Raw genomic sequence first — 15551 nt, 5'->3', positions numbered from 1 at the left:
AGTAGGTAATCTGTGATTTTAATTTAGGAACTTTTTTGGGGGCATCTTTTAAAGCAAAGGGAACTGAGGCAACACTTTACTAAATATCACAATTTGTGTCATTGAGTTAAGCACCACTTCCAAAAATGCAAAAGGCCCAGCATGGAGAGTGCTGGAGATGATGCTGATAGTGGCTGACATTTATTACACACACACTCTGTGCCCCCTGAGGTGCCTCACACATAATTTCACCATCTCCTTCCCACCATACTGTGAAGTCCCTACTATTATTATCTCCATTTTACAGGTAGGGGAACTGAGGCACCGAGAGGTGATTTAACCCACTTAAGATTACACAGCAAGTAAGTGGCAGAAAGAGCTGTAAACTGAAGTCAAATAAGGCCAGAGCCTAGACTTCCACCAGAATGGTCCACAGTAGGCTTTGTGCTGGGAATATCAGGTTCCAGTTGGAGAGGAAGTGCCTGAGCTATTACAGAGGCCAATGGAGTGTGTACCATGTACCAGTGGTTACCATGGATACCCCATCCTCTATGTCCTCCTAGCAAGCCTTTGAAGAATACAGCATCATACCCATTTTATAGAGGGCTAAGTACAAGCGTCTTAATGTTTCCTAGTTGTTCTCAGTTGTGTGGAAGTAGAGGAGCTGGCATTTGAACCAAGGCATGCTAGACTCCATAGCTTGTGCTTTCTTCTAAAAAGAATATGTCACAGTTCTCTGAATAAAAACAAGTGAAATCTTCCTCTCTTCAATTTCTACAAATATTTTCCATATGATACTCTGATGTGTTTGCAATGTATAAATAAATTGATACAATAAAAAGAAGACCCTAGGAAGTAGGGTCCCAGTGTTGTGGCCCTTGGACACATTGTAGGGCAGAGGTCCTAAAATAATAGCTTCTCGCAATGGTTTCAGATTTAACTTCTGAAAATCATTAATCAAAGATGGTGTATGGGATTCAATCTACTGGTGGGACCTTTTAGCCTCATCTTCTGAATAAAGAGTTGAAGGCACTATCAGTGATAAAAGAATGGAACTTTCTGCTTGCAAAATATGTATTCTAGAAAATAAGGAAGAGAAATTTCTTATGTGCATATAGATTTGGCAATTTTCTAAAAAACCCCAAAAGTGAAAACCAAACCAAACATGCTTTTGAAATTGAAAAGCTTACTAATATGAATATACAGATGGCTCTGGTACTTATGATGTGAGACCTTCAGACTCATAAAAGTTTGGCCTTGAGAAAAGACATCAATTCTCCCATTCAAAAATGGAACCATAATACTAGCTCATTTTACTTGACAAAGATCCCTATAGACATCCTCTTTTGTCTTATTTAATGATGCTTTTGTGTGAGCTAAAATTCTACATCAAATAAGAGAGGATTAAATGTGCAAGGGAGGTATTTAGTCTCTAAATCTGTCAGTTCCAATTTAAGTCAACCAAAAGACAATGGGGGAAATTCTAGAAAAAAGAAAAACTCAGGCAAAGCAGTATAGCTAGCTAAAGTAAACAGGGACAGGTAAGGTAGGCTTTATTTTATCCATTTATTCTTTTATCTATTCATTCCATTCAGGTTCAAAACACATTTATTGAGTGTCTACTTTATCACACGCTAAAAACATCACGTATAATACCTCATTTGCTCTTAACCATGCCTAATAAAGTGAGAAATCCAAATGTTCTCCCTGCTTCTATATAGGGAAATGAGGATCAGAGAGGAGAATCTCCTCAGTCAAGGTCACACAGCTAGTATGTGATAAGCCTTGCTTTGCATATTGGACTCTCCAGTTTCAAAGCCCATACTTATTCTGCCAGGCGATTGTATGTCTCAGTCTTTCTGATGGCAGAATTCTCTGGGGGAAGATTTCCTGACTACAGATTCTAGGGCCCCACCTCTAGATATTTTGACTTATTTGGTCTGGAGAAGAGGGTAGAAATCTCCATGATTCTGATGCCTAACATTAGCAGCTTGCACTTTGATCAACACCACAATGTATTATGTTGTCACTTAATAAACAGTAGTTTCTTTCTGAGATCACCCTATGGTCAGCCTCAGTAAATTCATCTAAAACCTAGAATAACAAAACCTACCTTGATCTCTGGTGGGAAGATTGTTTTTAAAAATGCTCTATGGAAAGCAGCGTGTCTGACGTGCAGAAACTGCTTTGTAAATGAACCTTCTCTTTCTCACCATAACAGAAAAAATCAGAACATTCAAAATTAAGAGTTTTAAAGAATGATCAACTTATGAGGTGACCTATTGTTTCACCTAAATCAAGACAAAGGGACAGGAACAGAGATACTATGATGGAGTTTTCTTAGGCAAGAAATCATGGAAATGGAAGTACAATAATCATAGAAGCCAAATTAATTGAAAAGTCAGGAAGTCTCTTGTTAACGTAGCCCCAAGAAATACGAATGCTGACTCTACCGCGGGCCCCTCTGATCAATACAGTGGTTACTTTTCTCAGAACATGACTTCTTTCAGCTATAAAGCTGAGATAATAAAAGCTTCTTCATAAAATTGTGAGCGATAAGTGAAATCACAGTATACAGAGGAGTCAGCATGGATCTAGCAAGTCATCTAGCACAGAGGGCACGTGAAAAGAGTAACTCTGGGGACTTGGACTGTGTTATGATTAGAATTATTATTACCACATCATTGAACCTGAAGAAGTAGGATAATCCCACGATCCTGTCTGAGCCCTTAATTCCAGACATGTATGAAAATTTCTGGAGTTTGGAAAGGTAATAAGTTACATACACCAATTATTCTATCTCACTTCAGTGGCTGGAAGAGCTCCTGTGATCAAACACACTAATATTTCTGCATCAAAATAGGAGTATTCACACAAAGTGGTAAAATTAGACTTTTACTGGCTTTTGCCATCACATACTTTATAAAAAGCTTTTGGATTTTGTATCTTTTAGGATTTCACAATTGAAGATAAGAGATTGTGTATCACATAGCTCCACTAGCAGTATTCTCCCTCAATAGTATTTTTTAAATCCATGAAGTGGGTACCACATTAGTAACAATCATAACATGATGTTTATATTAATACTTCTTTACAAAATTAAAAATTTTGAAATGAATTAGAAGATTAGATTTTATTCTTTCTTTCTCCTTTTTTTGTTTTCAAATTACAAAAAGTAAAATAACATCAGGGAAAATTTGGAATTCAGAGAGAAACATCATTCCCATTATGCAAGCACCCTAAAATATAGCTACCATTACTTTTTGCACATGTATTTATATCCAAAGACCTTACTGAGATGAATATTTACTCATTCATCCCTTTTTTAAAAGCCATTTAGTGTTTCTTAGTGATCCTTGGATAAAATAAAACTAATGTGGATCAGTTCTAATTTTTTTTAATTGTATATAATACGCAACCTAATTCAAGATGAGTTCAATAAAAAAAAAGGAAATGTTATTTGGTAATCCTATTGCTAATTAGCGTTCAGGTGCAGTCAGGACTGTCAGATTTACTGCAGATCTTTTCCTCTCTCTGCTTTCTCTCTGTTGACTCTTTTCGATGAGCTCTCCTCCTGTGGCCATAACACAGTGATGCACAACTTTGATTAATGGGCAAAAGGGATGAACCCTTAGAGTCTCAATTAAAACCTTCTAATTCACTCTAGCTGGATTGGTGTGGGTCATGTGTTGTTCTCTGAATCAATTACCAAGGCCTGGGGAATAGGATATACTGATTGGCCAAGGACTAGATCACATGATTTACCTAAGTCCCACAGACCATGCAAACTGTATGGTCTGAAAGTAAGCAAATAACAGATACCAACAGGGAAACTGAGGGGTCTGGCTCTAAGAAGAGTAGATATGTCCTCTTAGGCAGGAACTACAATGCTCACAACCATGGGTGCCTATCAGGCTCTACATTGTCTATTTCTCTGTGCTTCATCAAACACAAAATTTTCCTTTGCTTTTTGTAATTCAGACACATCAATTCTTGTATCAGATACCCATAGCTGCAAAATAAATAACCCCCAAACTTAGTACCTTAAAACAGTAACTATTTAGTATTTCTCATTAGAACATCGATCAACTTGTTGGTTTTGCTGATCTGAGCTGGACTGGACTGACGCTGCCTGGCTTGACTCTGTGTCTATGGTCAGATCAGCAGGAGGCTGGCTGATCTAGAAGAGTCTTGGCTGTGATGACACAGCTCTGCTCCATGTGGCCTCTTAACCTTTAGCAGGTTAGCTCAAATTGGTTTTCATAGTAGATTCAGAGGCTGCGAGAGCAAAGAGCACTGTTCAAGAAATCCTGAAGCTTATGCTCGGAACTGGTACTTCCTCTGAAAGCAAATCACATGGCCAACACCAGGGTCCATGTGGTGGGATACCTCCAAATTTCATGATCAATATAACTTTCCTCTCTGGGCATTGTTGATTGAGAATTAGTGAATGCCCCTGCACGTGTTAACTCATTTATTCACTTATTTATTCAATAAACACTTATTGAGAACCAACTATTTACCACAATGTATGAAATGTAATGATGAATCCTTATGCACACAAGGTTAGTTGACAAAAGGTTAGTTGACAAAAGGTTAGTTGACAAAATTCAGCATATGAGTGTATTTGTTGGAATATTAATATATTTCTTTTAAACAAAGAGAACCCCTAGAAAAGCATTCTAAAGTATGCCTTCTTAGATGTAAGTTAGGAAGAGGAGGTTAAATCACAGTATCAAAATGAAAAATTAAACCTTCTGTTGAAATATGAAGAGGAATATTTTATCTTGGGACAAGAGAGAGAAATATGATTCAATGTAAATGACTCTGTCTGCTGCAGTAAAAAATGTATATATATATATTTCTCCATCCCATGAGTACTTCTATATTTCAGAAGTGATGACCCTTTCATTTCAAATAGGCTCAAGCCTCTGTGAAAGCCAGCCATAGAATTATGAGAAGATTCAAAATTTATTGAGGGACCGCAGGAAGATCACTTATTGGGTGAAGAGGGGAGACAATAAACTTGAGGTGTTCAGTGGCTCTGTCATGTTGCTGCAGATGCTCCTTGAAATTTTGAAGACTTAAAGCTGGCTGGGAGAAGGAAACTGTTCTTCAGTCATCCCAAAGCAGGAAATTGTAATGAAGGTGTCAATTCTTCATCCTTCCCCATCCATACCCTTTGTCATGTTAATATGCAGTTGTATCCCAATGTGGGCTGCATGACCTACCCTGTCCCTTGGCACTGGGGTTGGCTATGGAAGTTGTTTGACCTAAGGGATATGAGCACCCATTACAAGCAGAAAGGCTTGCAATGAGTTTTCACATGGGGACTCATTTCTCTCTTGGACCTGTACCATCACCACAACAGTAAGCCCAGGTTCCAGGAGAAGTATGAAGGATGTATAGAATAGTGATGAACTGAATCACTTGGGTTCAGCCTATATCTATTAACAGCTAGCCAAATCCAGAAATGTGGGAGATCCCAACCACAAACTGTGGATTTGCCTAGATCACACCAGATTCTTGAGTGTCGTTGAATGTCGCCGATAATTATGCAGTAACAGATAACTTAAACAGGATATGTTGACCTTCCAGACTGTCATTTGACTGCTTGGTTGACTCTAGAAATGCAGAATAGGGATGGATAAAATATTTAGGAACTTAAGCCTCAAGTACAATATTGTAAGATTGGTGTTTCCACTGAATAAAGGGTTACATGATACACTTTGCAAGGCAGTTAGCTCGTATCTAGAAAACCTAATTCAAGCTCTGACTTTACCCTAGCCATGTTATTATAGTTAGTTCCCTTAAATTCTCTAACTTTGGCTTCTCCATTTCAGAAGTGGATAAAATAGCACTTGTTTCTGACAACTTATGATAATCAATTAGCGTCACACAGGTAAGGTATATGCCTAAAGCAAAATATATGTATGGTGGGCTCAATTGTATTCCCCAAACAGATATGTTAATGTCCTAAACCCGTGAATGTGACCTTATATGGAAATAGGATCATTACAGATGTAATCAAGTTTAGGTGAAGCATAATCCAATAACTCATGTCCTTATAAGTATGGACACACACAGGGAAAAAGTAATTGTGATGGTGGGAATGAGATTGGAGTGGTGCAGCTACAAGCCAAGAGCCACTAAGGGTTGTTTGCCATCACCAGAAGTCTGTTTCATTCTACTATATTTCCTATCCCCACATGCCCTCCCCTCCTCTCCTATCATTTCCCTCTACCTAATCTAAGGTAAGGTTATTCTTTTCTAGTGCCTCCTGACTTATTGTGAATTAACATCTGCATATTAGAGAAATCATTCGGCAAGAATGATTCTTTCCTACAGCCTTCAGAATGACCATGGCTCTGCCAACAACTTTGTTTTAGACTCCCAGCATCTAGGACTGTGAGAGAGAATACATTGCCATTGTTTTAAGGCCCTGGAGAGCTAATACAATGTGGATGTTAGGTATCATGCTCCATTTTGAAGTTTACAGAGAAGGAGTGAACTTGTTTTGGGTTATATGTCCGTCACCTTTGGAGACTTCAGACATATTAAAGTTCTGAGTTCATGTAGATGAAGTAATTAAGCTTGTGGAATTTGATTATTAGTGTCAATGTGAAATCATTTGTAATCCCCAGAAGAAGAAAGATCAGGGAATTTCTAGTTCCTTAGAGGAACAATAATATGAAGAAATATTTCATAATCACTAATATTTATCAAGTTCCAAGTACTGTTCTCAATTTTTATGTACAAACTTATTTAAACGTACCAGTAGCACTGTGAGCCATTGGATCACCTGGGGCTAATCAGGTCTGACCAAGAAAATCTGACATAGAATATCTGTAACAGAGGGGATTTAATGCAAGAAGTTGTTTGCATAGGTGCTGAAATTGATGGGAACCCAACATGGGATGTTGAAGCAACTTAGACTTCCAGCACCAGGAAGCTGCTGGCACCCTTAGGCTGGAAGAAAAAAGGGAGTTCATCTATTTCTCCCATGCTCCATTTCCCTAGGGCAGAGGGGTTTTGGGGGAAGGGAGGAAGAATGGGGTCAAAATGATGGTGGAAATATGATGATCATTATTCTCCCAAGTACATGTATGAAGACATGAATTACTGTGAATATACTTTTTTTTTATTGTTGGTCGTTCAAAACATTACAAAGTTCTTAATATATCTTATTTCACAATTTGATTCAAGTGGGTTGTGAATATACTTTGTATATGATCAGAGATATGAAAAATTGTGCTCTATATGTGTAATAAGAATTGTAATGCATTCTGCTGTCATATATAAATAAAAAAAATAAAGCCACCTAGGAACAACAACAACAACAACAACAACAACAACAAAAATAAAACGGGGAATGGGGGAGTGAGAAGAGGAAGGAAAGAGGAAATATTGGGATTAAATTGGAGCAAATTATATTTGTTTATATACTTATGCCAAAATGAACCCCAATATTATGTATATTTACCATACACTAATAAAAAAAGAGAGAAAAGCAAAAAAGAACAAGGGGAGGAGGCAGTGTTGCAGAAGGCAAGAGATGAGGTCACTTTTTAAAACAAAATTAATTTGTTTTAATTAGTTATACATGGCAGTAGAATGCATTTATGCAGTTTGCTATATCATACATAGGTGGGATATAATTTCTCAATTTTCTGAGTGTACATGTTGCAGAACCATACTGGTCATACAGTCACATATATTCATATAGTAATAATGTCTGTTTCATTCTACTATATTTCCTATCCCCACATGCCCTCCCCTCCCCTCCTATCATTTCCCTCTACCTAATCTAAGGTAAGGTTATTCTTTTCTAGTGCCTCCTGACTTATTGTGAATTAACATCTGCATATTAGAGAAAACATTCAGCCTCTGGCTTTGTGGGATTGGCTTATTTCGTTTAGCATGATATTCTCCAGCTTCAACCATTTATGTTCACTTTATTAAGGTTAGAACAATGGAAGGCCTCTCCCCAGAGAACTGAAGCTGTGGAGGAAGTACAGCCACTGCAGGAGAGCCTGCCTACATCCCCTGCCTGTGTCCCTTCATCACACCCTTCATTCTCCCATTGGTTCCACCCAATGGCTGAACCCTGTTCTGGAAGCTAGTTGATACAGGACCCTGAAGAACACAGCCCAAACAGGAAGCATCCTGAGATACAGAGCAGGAAACAGTGCAAACAGTTTCAAGAGCATTTAGTTATGTACTCTTATTACCCCTATTTTCAAGATGAAAAAATATCTAAGGAATAGAAGGGTAAATTAACATGCATAAGGTAACTCAGCTGGAGCTGAGATTTGAACCTAGGCATTTGGCTCCAGAGCCTGTACTCTTAACCACTGCCCATAACCCTGCCCACCAGGGTCAGGAGGAGAGTGGAAATAGGAGGCTTAGTGTGGAGATTATTAATATCATCCACTGGTCCAGAAGTACCTGGGTTAGATTGGTATCTGCAAAATTGAAAAAAAAAAGATTTCTTGAAGGAAAGAAAAGAATTATTTACTTAAGAAAATGAGAAAGGAAATAGCTTTTGGTTATATAAAAATATTGAAAAGAGAGAGTCAATTTATTTTAACCACAAAAGTGTTCAATTTCAAGTCAGAAAATAAGTTAGACACTATGAAGAGATAAAAAAAAATCTCATATTCATTATAACAAGTTTCACCTCCACAAACTAAAATGTTTCTGAAAGTATGCATTTGCCTATTGTGAGAATTTTGAAGTTGCCTCTGTTTTCTGGTTCCCTTTTATGATCTGTCTTCAGATACAACCTGGTTATTTTCAATAAATAATAATAAAAAATATTTTTTTGACAACTTGGAACCATGAGCCTAAGATTAAAATCATAAAACTAGAAGCATTGTTGTAGGTATAATTTACTTTTTAGGCGGCATAGTACAGAATAAAATAAGGAAGAGTTGATTAACTGGACTAGGAAAGAAAATGTTGCGTTTTCAATCTTTTTAAATGATTTGGTAGCTAAGTTTAATTAAGAAAATCAACAAGTCTGCTAGAAACAGATAATTACTTGAATAATGGGGTGATATGAATACCTTCTAAAAATATAAGTTGCAAAAGAGGAAAAAACAGAGTAAGCACAAATGTTCTTTCCAATGAACATGGCATATGGGCGAGAGACTAGATATTCAGATGATGTTAGAAGCGAGCAGTTATTTCCATTTAACCAAAACAAATGCCGATCTGGATGATTTAGACAACCCCCAATTTCCTTTTACTTCAATAACTGCATTTTTCCATTGACCTGAATTATCCAGAAGATTGCTTTAGCTGTCTTCTTTATTCTGTCTGTGCAGTTAAACATAGGCTATGAGGATTTCCATTTCACACAGGTGAGCTAAAGCAAAACTAGGCGGTAAATGCCAGTTGAGTAGGTCTGAGCTTTCCTGCAGCATTAGGTATTATTTAATGACTACCTTCTTTGTGCTAATAATGGAATATTAAAAGGATACCGGTCTTGGGGTTCAGACAGTAGAAAATATTTTGGGTACTCTACAGACATAGTTGAATAAATTATTTAAACTATGTATGTATAGTCAATTTAATGTATTCAGGCATAGATTGGACAGTCTTTGGGCAAGGCCATTTTGAAGAAAGACCTTACATTTAGGATCTAGTGGGACTAATTAATTGAAGTTCCTTTCTGCAATCTTTTATGGGGATATATGAAATTTTAAAACTTGATTTTTCCAAACATGATTAAATCTGTGGAGTTAAATACAGTCACTTGATGGCCTTGTTTTCTGTGGGTATGATCAATAAAGTAATCCAGAGGGAAAAAGATATGTCTATATATCTGGTTCCATTCTATTTTGGTTCCTGATATTATGTATATTTGTATATTTGATGATAATTCTGGATAAGGAGTTTTTTTAAAAACATAATCTGCGTGGAACTTACCTTACAGTAGAGAGTTGAGATGAGAAAGCAAATGGATGTTAATGTAATGAGTATTTACAAACCCAAAACTTCTTCAGAGGCTCATCAGCATAAAATAAGGCCCTGAATTACGTTTGATATCTTGAAAATATTGAAGAAACTTTAAAAATGGAAATCTAAACATCAGAATATCTGAATGAAAGTTATGTGTCTATACTTAATAAATATCGAAGAATCCAAACTTAAATCAATCTTTATGGCTAAAAGTTTTTAAAATATGGGATTTATGAGAAAATTTTTCTTTACTGTTCAAAGGAGTTGGAATCACTGATCTTGTCTAATCCCCTTTTTTCCTCAATGAAAACAACACAAAGTAATATATTGGCTTATCTAAGGTCAGAGGGACCTATAATGGCAGTGCTAAAATTAGACATAAAATCTAGAGATTTATATTGAATAAAGGCCAGAACTCATATGTTAATGACTTTCTGAAAGAGCAATATCAAATCTTGTGTTCTTTCTGATGCTTACTGATATTTGATTCTACTCAGAACAATTTATATGCATGAAAGTATTTTGTAATAAACAGTTTCCAAATTATCTCTTCTGCTGCTATCAAGACTTGTCTTCAACAGAAAATTACAAAATATAGGCACATTTTACACTTGGAAAACGTGTGCATGTATTCTTTTGTTTGTGGCTACCTTTTATAGATAAAGCCACAAAAAAAAACAATAAAAAAACTAATAAAAACTATAAAGAATGCCCAGAAAATAAGGTCCAAATTAAATGTGGATAATTAAAGTAAAATATCTACACAAAGTGGAAAAAATCCTGTAATTAAAGATAAATAGATCATTTAGAGTCACTTAACTATGACCAAGGTACTATATTTCATCCAATCTAAGACACCACATTAGTTTTAGGATCCATATAGGAAAACAAAAGCTATTCCAGATATTTTAAATTGAGACATTTTAACACTGGAAAAATGGTTACACGGATGTTAGAAGTTTGAAAGTACAAAAAGTAGAGGCTGAGGGTACCTAAGATATGGTAGCCACAGTAAGTGGCTATCAAAGAAAGGCATACAAAATAGGTAGATTCAACAATGTAGGGGCTTGGCCCTTTGTTCCTGATATTCAAACCTCTGAGGAGGCTATAGTAGGCTGATTAGGGCATGGCAGGCCAATTCTCTAGAGGCATAATGTCCTGGTGGTTTTGGAACTGCCAAAAGAGTCTAGAGGATGTAATTACAAGTGTCTTCTGTTATCTGAGCAATGCTGAAAGAACCAGGCAGCAGAGGAACACAAGTCTTCCTTCTCTCTTTCCAATTTCCAGTCTCCCTGATAGGTCTTCTATGAGCAGAGATGACTGAGAAGACATGAGAAGGAAAATGGGGAACTTGGTTTACACACCTTACTTCCAGCTTTGGAGAGTATATAAGAGCAGGTTGATACTGAGAGGAATAGGTAACCCACACAGAAGACCTGATTGTAAGATACCCTGTCACTGGGAAAGGAAAACTGACAAACTACCACATATACATATACATTAGAATTTTCCCCAAATCATTGCATACTGGACTGTCCAAGTGTGGGAAGCAGGCTTTGTTAAACATACTTAGCTCTTGTCTTTTTGGTTCCCTACCCCCAGTTGCAGATACCCATTCTGCAAGTTTTGATGCTGCTACTTTCTTTTTTTTTTTTTTTATTCTTTTAAATTTATTGTTGGTCGTTCAAAACATTACATAGTTCTTAATATATCATATTTCACAATTTGATTCAAGTGGGTTATGAACTCCCATTTTTACCCCGTATACCGATTGCTGTATCACATCAGTTACACTTCCATTGATTTACATATTGCCATTCTAGTGACTGATGTATTCTGCTGTTTATCCTATTCTCTACTATCCCCTTCCCTTCCCCTCCCCTCCCCTCCCCTTTTCTCTCTCTACCCCCTCTACTGTAAATCATTTCTTCACTTGTATAATTTTTCTCTTACCCCTCCTTTCCTCTTATATGTAATTGTGTATGACCCTGAGGCTCACCTTCCAATTCCATGCGATTTCCCTTCTCTCTCCCTTTCCCTCCCACCTATCATCCCTGTTTAATGTTAATCTTCTTCTCAAGCTCTTCGTCCCTACCCTGTCCTTGGTTACTCCCCTTATATCAAAGAAGTCATTTGGCATTTGTTTTTTAAGGATTGGCTAGCTTCGCTTAGCATAATCTGCTCTAATGCCATCCATTTCCCTCCAAATTCTATGATTTTGTCATTTCTTAATGCAGAGTAATACTCCATTGTGTATGATGCTGCTACTTTCATGATCTCTTCAGAAGATGCCCACTGATGTTTTTCAGACAACAGTTGGTGCTGTGTGTTGAGTTATGCCATATGTTGGGGGCCCTGATCTGCAGAACCTCACAATGTTTCTTTATTTGGAGATGGGCATTTTACAGAGACAGTTACATGAAAGTAAGGCTATTAGTATGTGCCCTAATCCAATCTTACTAGGTTTCTTATAAGAAGAAGAAAATTTGGACACACAGTAGAGAAAAGGGCAACAGAACATTGAAGTTGGCCACTTAAAGGCAGCAGAAAAGCCTCAGGAGAAACCAATCTTGCCAGCTCCTTGATTTTGGACTTCCAGCCTCCAGAACCGTGATAAAATACATTTCTGGTGTTTAAGGCACCTGGTCTATGGTGTTTTGTTATAGAAGCCCTAGCCAGTAAATACAACCAGGAAGACCTTTTAAACAGCATCTAAACACAACACACCAAGGACCATGAAGGGTCAACAATGTGAACATCTGTGATGATGTTCATACCATGTAGGCTCTCAGAACTACATTAGACTGTAACCTGGCCAAGGTAAGGTGAAACAATTGAAGAGAGGGAAATGTGCATTTTAGACTTAAGAATATGCAGTCGATTTTTTACCTTTTCTGTGCCATAATTCCCCTTCATGTCTATTCTTTTCAGAATCTGATCTTTTCCTTTTCTTCAATTTTTTTTATTTTCTCTTTTTTATTTGCAAACACTAAAATATTCAGTGAATTTTAAACAAAAGTTGTTACGTATATTTAAAAGCAATGTAGCTTAAATGTACTTTAAGTAGTCATTGGCATGGGAATCCAAATACAATGAAATGGGTAATTTAATATTGAATTGCAAATTCAAAGCAATATGTGTAGGTGCAATTTTAACACAAATCAAGAATCTTCTTACCATTAAAAAACAAATTAGTCTGTGCAAACAAGTGAATTCTAGTGGTGCCAGGTGAAGGGGAACCAAGGATGGAGGAGCAAGTAAGGGCAAAAGCCCAATCCACATATGGATCCATTTCTATCTGGGCAGAAAGAGGACTAGAGTGGGGGATTTCAGATCAGTCACATACAGCAGCAACTATGTTGTATTATTTTGTCTAGAGGTTCAAGCCTTAGCATTTAAAATGACTGAGGCAAACATAAGATTTCTGTCATATCCAGAATTGTTTATGAAAATACACACTTTGAGTTTCTTTCATTACACTGACAACTCTTTATCTTCTTGTTCTATCTCATCACCTCTCTGGCTCCTAGGGGGAAAGAGTGTTTTTCTTCCATTTTTTTTCTTTTAAATAAGTAAGTAAACAGAATGTTATGGAGTCATCATAGAGAATAATAATTCTCAGTCAAGGGATTTCAGCTTTTACCAACTTGAGGACAATGAGTAATTTTCTCTAATACAGTCCCATTGGGATGAAATGTCCCCCTTTATAAGTCCTGTGCCCAAACTATAATTAAGCAATTATCTTCTAGCTTCCAGCACTGAATTTTTCCTTTGTTTTCTGAACTCTGCTTGAAGGGGATTATTTTCAGATGCATTCAATCCTCAGTCCTAGTGCCCCAAACTCCACCACCTTTTGACTTTTTCATACACTGAATTCATTTCACGTGCTGTGTCAGAAACTTCTGGTTTTAAGTAAAAGAAAGAGACAAACTGGCTTTAACAATAAAAGGGATTTATTGTCTCACATTATCAAAAAGTCCAGAAGTGCAGCAGTTCTCAGGCATGGTTTTATTCTGGGTTCTGCTTTCTTTGTGACTTCCTCTTTCCTAGATTAACTTTCTGGGCCCTCCTGCGCACAAGATGGCAACTACAATTATTGAACAAAATTGTTGAGTAACGTGAATATAGACTGCCACCATGCAAATCTTTGTCCTGTGAAGCACTTTGTTGGTTTATCTAAATATTGACCATTTGACAAAGGAGTCAGGAATTTCCATGATTGGTTTGCCCAGTCAAATCCTGCTGCATAGCTGGATTTAGGAGAACAGAATAGATATTGAGGAGCTAATCACAGTGTACTGAGTTCAAGATTGTTTACATTTCTGTTTGTATGCTTTTTCTTTTACCCTGCAGTCTCCCCACCTCTTGATTTTTTCATGTAATTAACACTTTAAACTTCTCTCTAATTTGCATTCATTACATTTCTTGGGATATTGGAATGATGAGGAGCACCCTGGCTAGGATTTCTTTATTATAATCAGATGGGATCTGCTGATCTCTAACACTGCTGTTTCAGTCTGGTTTACAGCTTTGTGCCTGGTTTTTCTTGAAGGTAGACTCTTTTTCTTCTAATCAAGTGAACACAAAAGGAATGATAAAGCAAAAACAAGCTTTCATGTTCTTTCTCTTGCTCCCTAAACGCAGGGGAAACAGAAGGAGATATGACAAGCATATCCTAGCAGACTGAAAATCCTCCAGGACCAGGCTCTGCCTTACCTGGTCATGGAAATTTCATCAATAGTGCCAAGTAAAAGAGAATATAAACCCAAGGTAGCTGGGAGAGCGAGCCAGGGGGTGTTTCCCTTTCATTTCAATTAAAATCAAGTAAAATTGTAAAGAAAAGCTACTCAGAGGCTACTCTGGGGATACAAACATCATACAAAAGTCCTATCAAGCTATATTAAGTGTGCTTTATAATCTTAGAATTTAAATACAGCATTTGTTCTTAAATAAAAAAATATGGCATGATAATCATACCATGTCAGTCTGGCAGGCTCCAACTAGTTGGGAAACAGATCTAGTGATCATGCTTCTTTTTTCCCATTTTTAAAATTGGTGCAATATTATTGTACATAATGGTGGAATTTGTTGTTACATAGTCACATATATGTACAATATGACAATACAATCTGGCCAATATCATTCTCTAATATTTCTACTTTCCCTCTCTTCTTTCCTCCCCACCCCCACCCTGCCCTTTCCTCTATCTACTGATCTTCTTTCATAAGAACCCTCAACTACCTTTCTTTTTCTTTTTTACTCTCTAACTTCCACATATGGGAATATACATATGACCCCCGACTTCCTGAGTTTGGCTTATTCATCTTAACATAATGTTCTCAAGTTCCATTCATTTTCCTGCAAACTTACATTATTTCATTCTTCTTTATAGTGGAATAAACCTCCATTTCTTTATTTTTTGTGTATTTTTGAGTGTGTATCGCCCATATTTTGGTTATTTATTTCACCATGAATGGACACCTAGGCTGAGTCCATTGTTTGGCTATTGTGCTGCTATGAACATGTATACATTTTTTAGACTAAATGCTGAGGAGTGGTATAGTGGATCACATGGAAGTTTCCATTCCTAGTTTTTTGAGGAACTT

The sequence above is a fragment of the Spermophilus citellus genome (assembly GCF_964194105.1).
Source record: "Spermophilus citellus genome assembly, chromosome: 3".
Classification (NCBI taxonomy): Eukaryota; Metazoa; Chordata; class Mammalia; order Rodentia; family Sciuridae; genus Spermophilus; species Spermophilus citellus.
The sequence above is the reverse complement of the archived record's forward strand: the minus strand, read 5'-3'. Positions refer to the sequence as shown.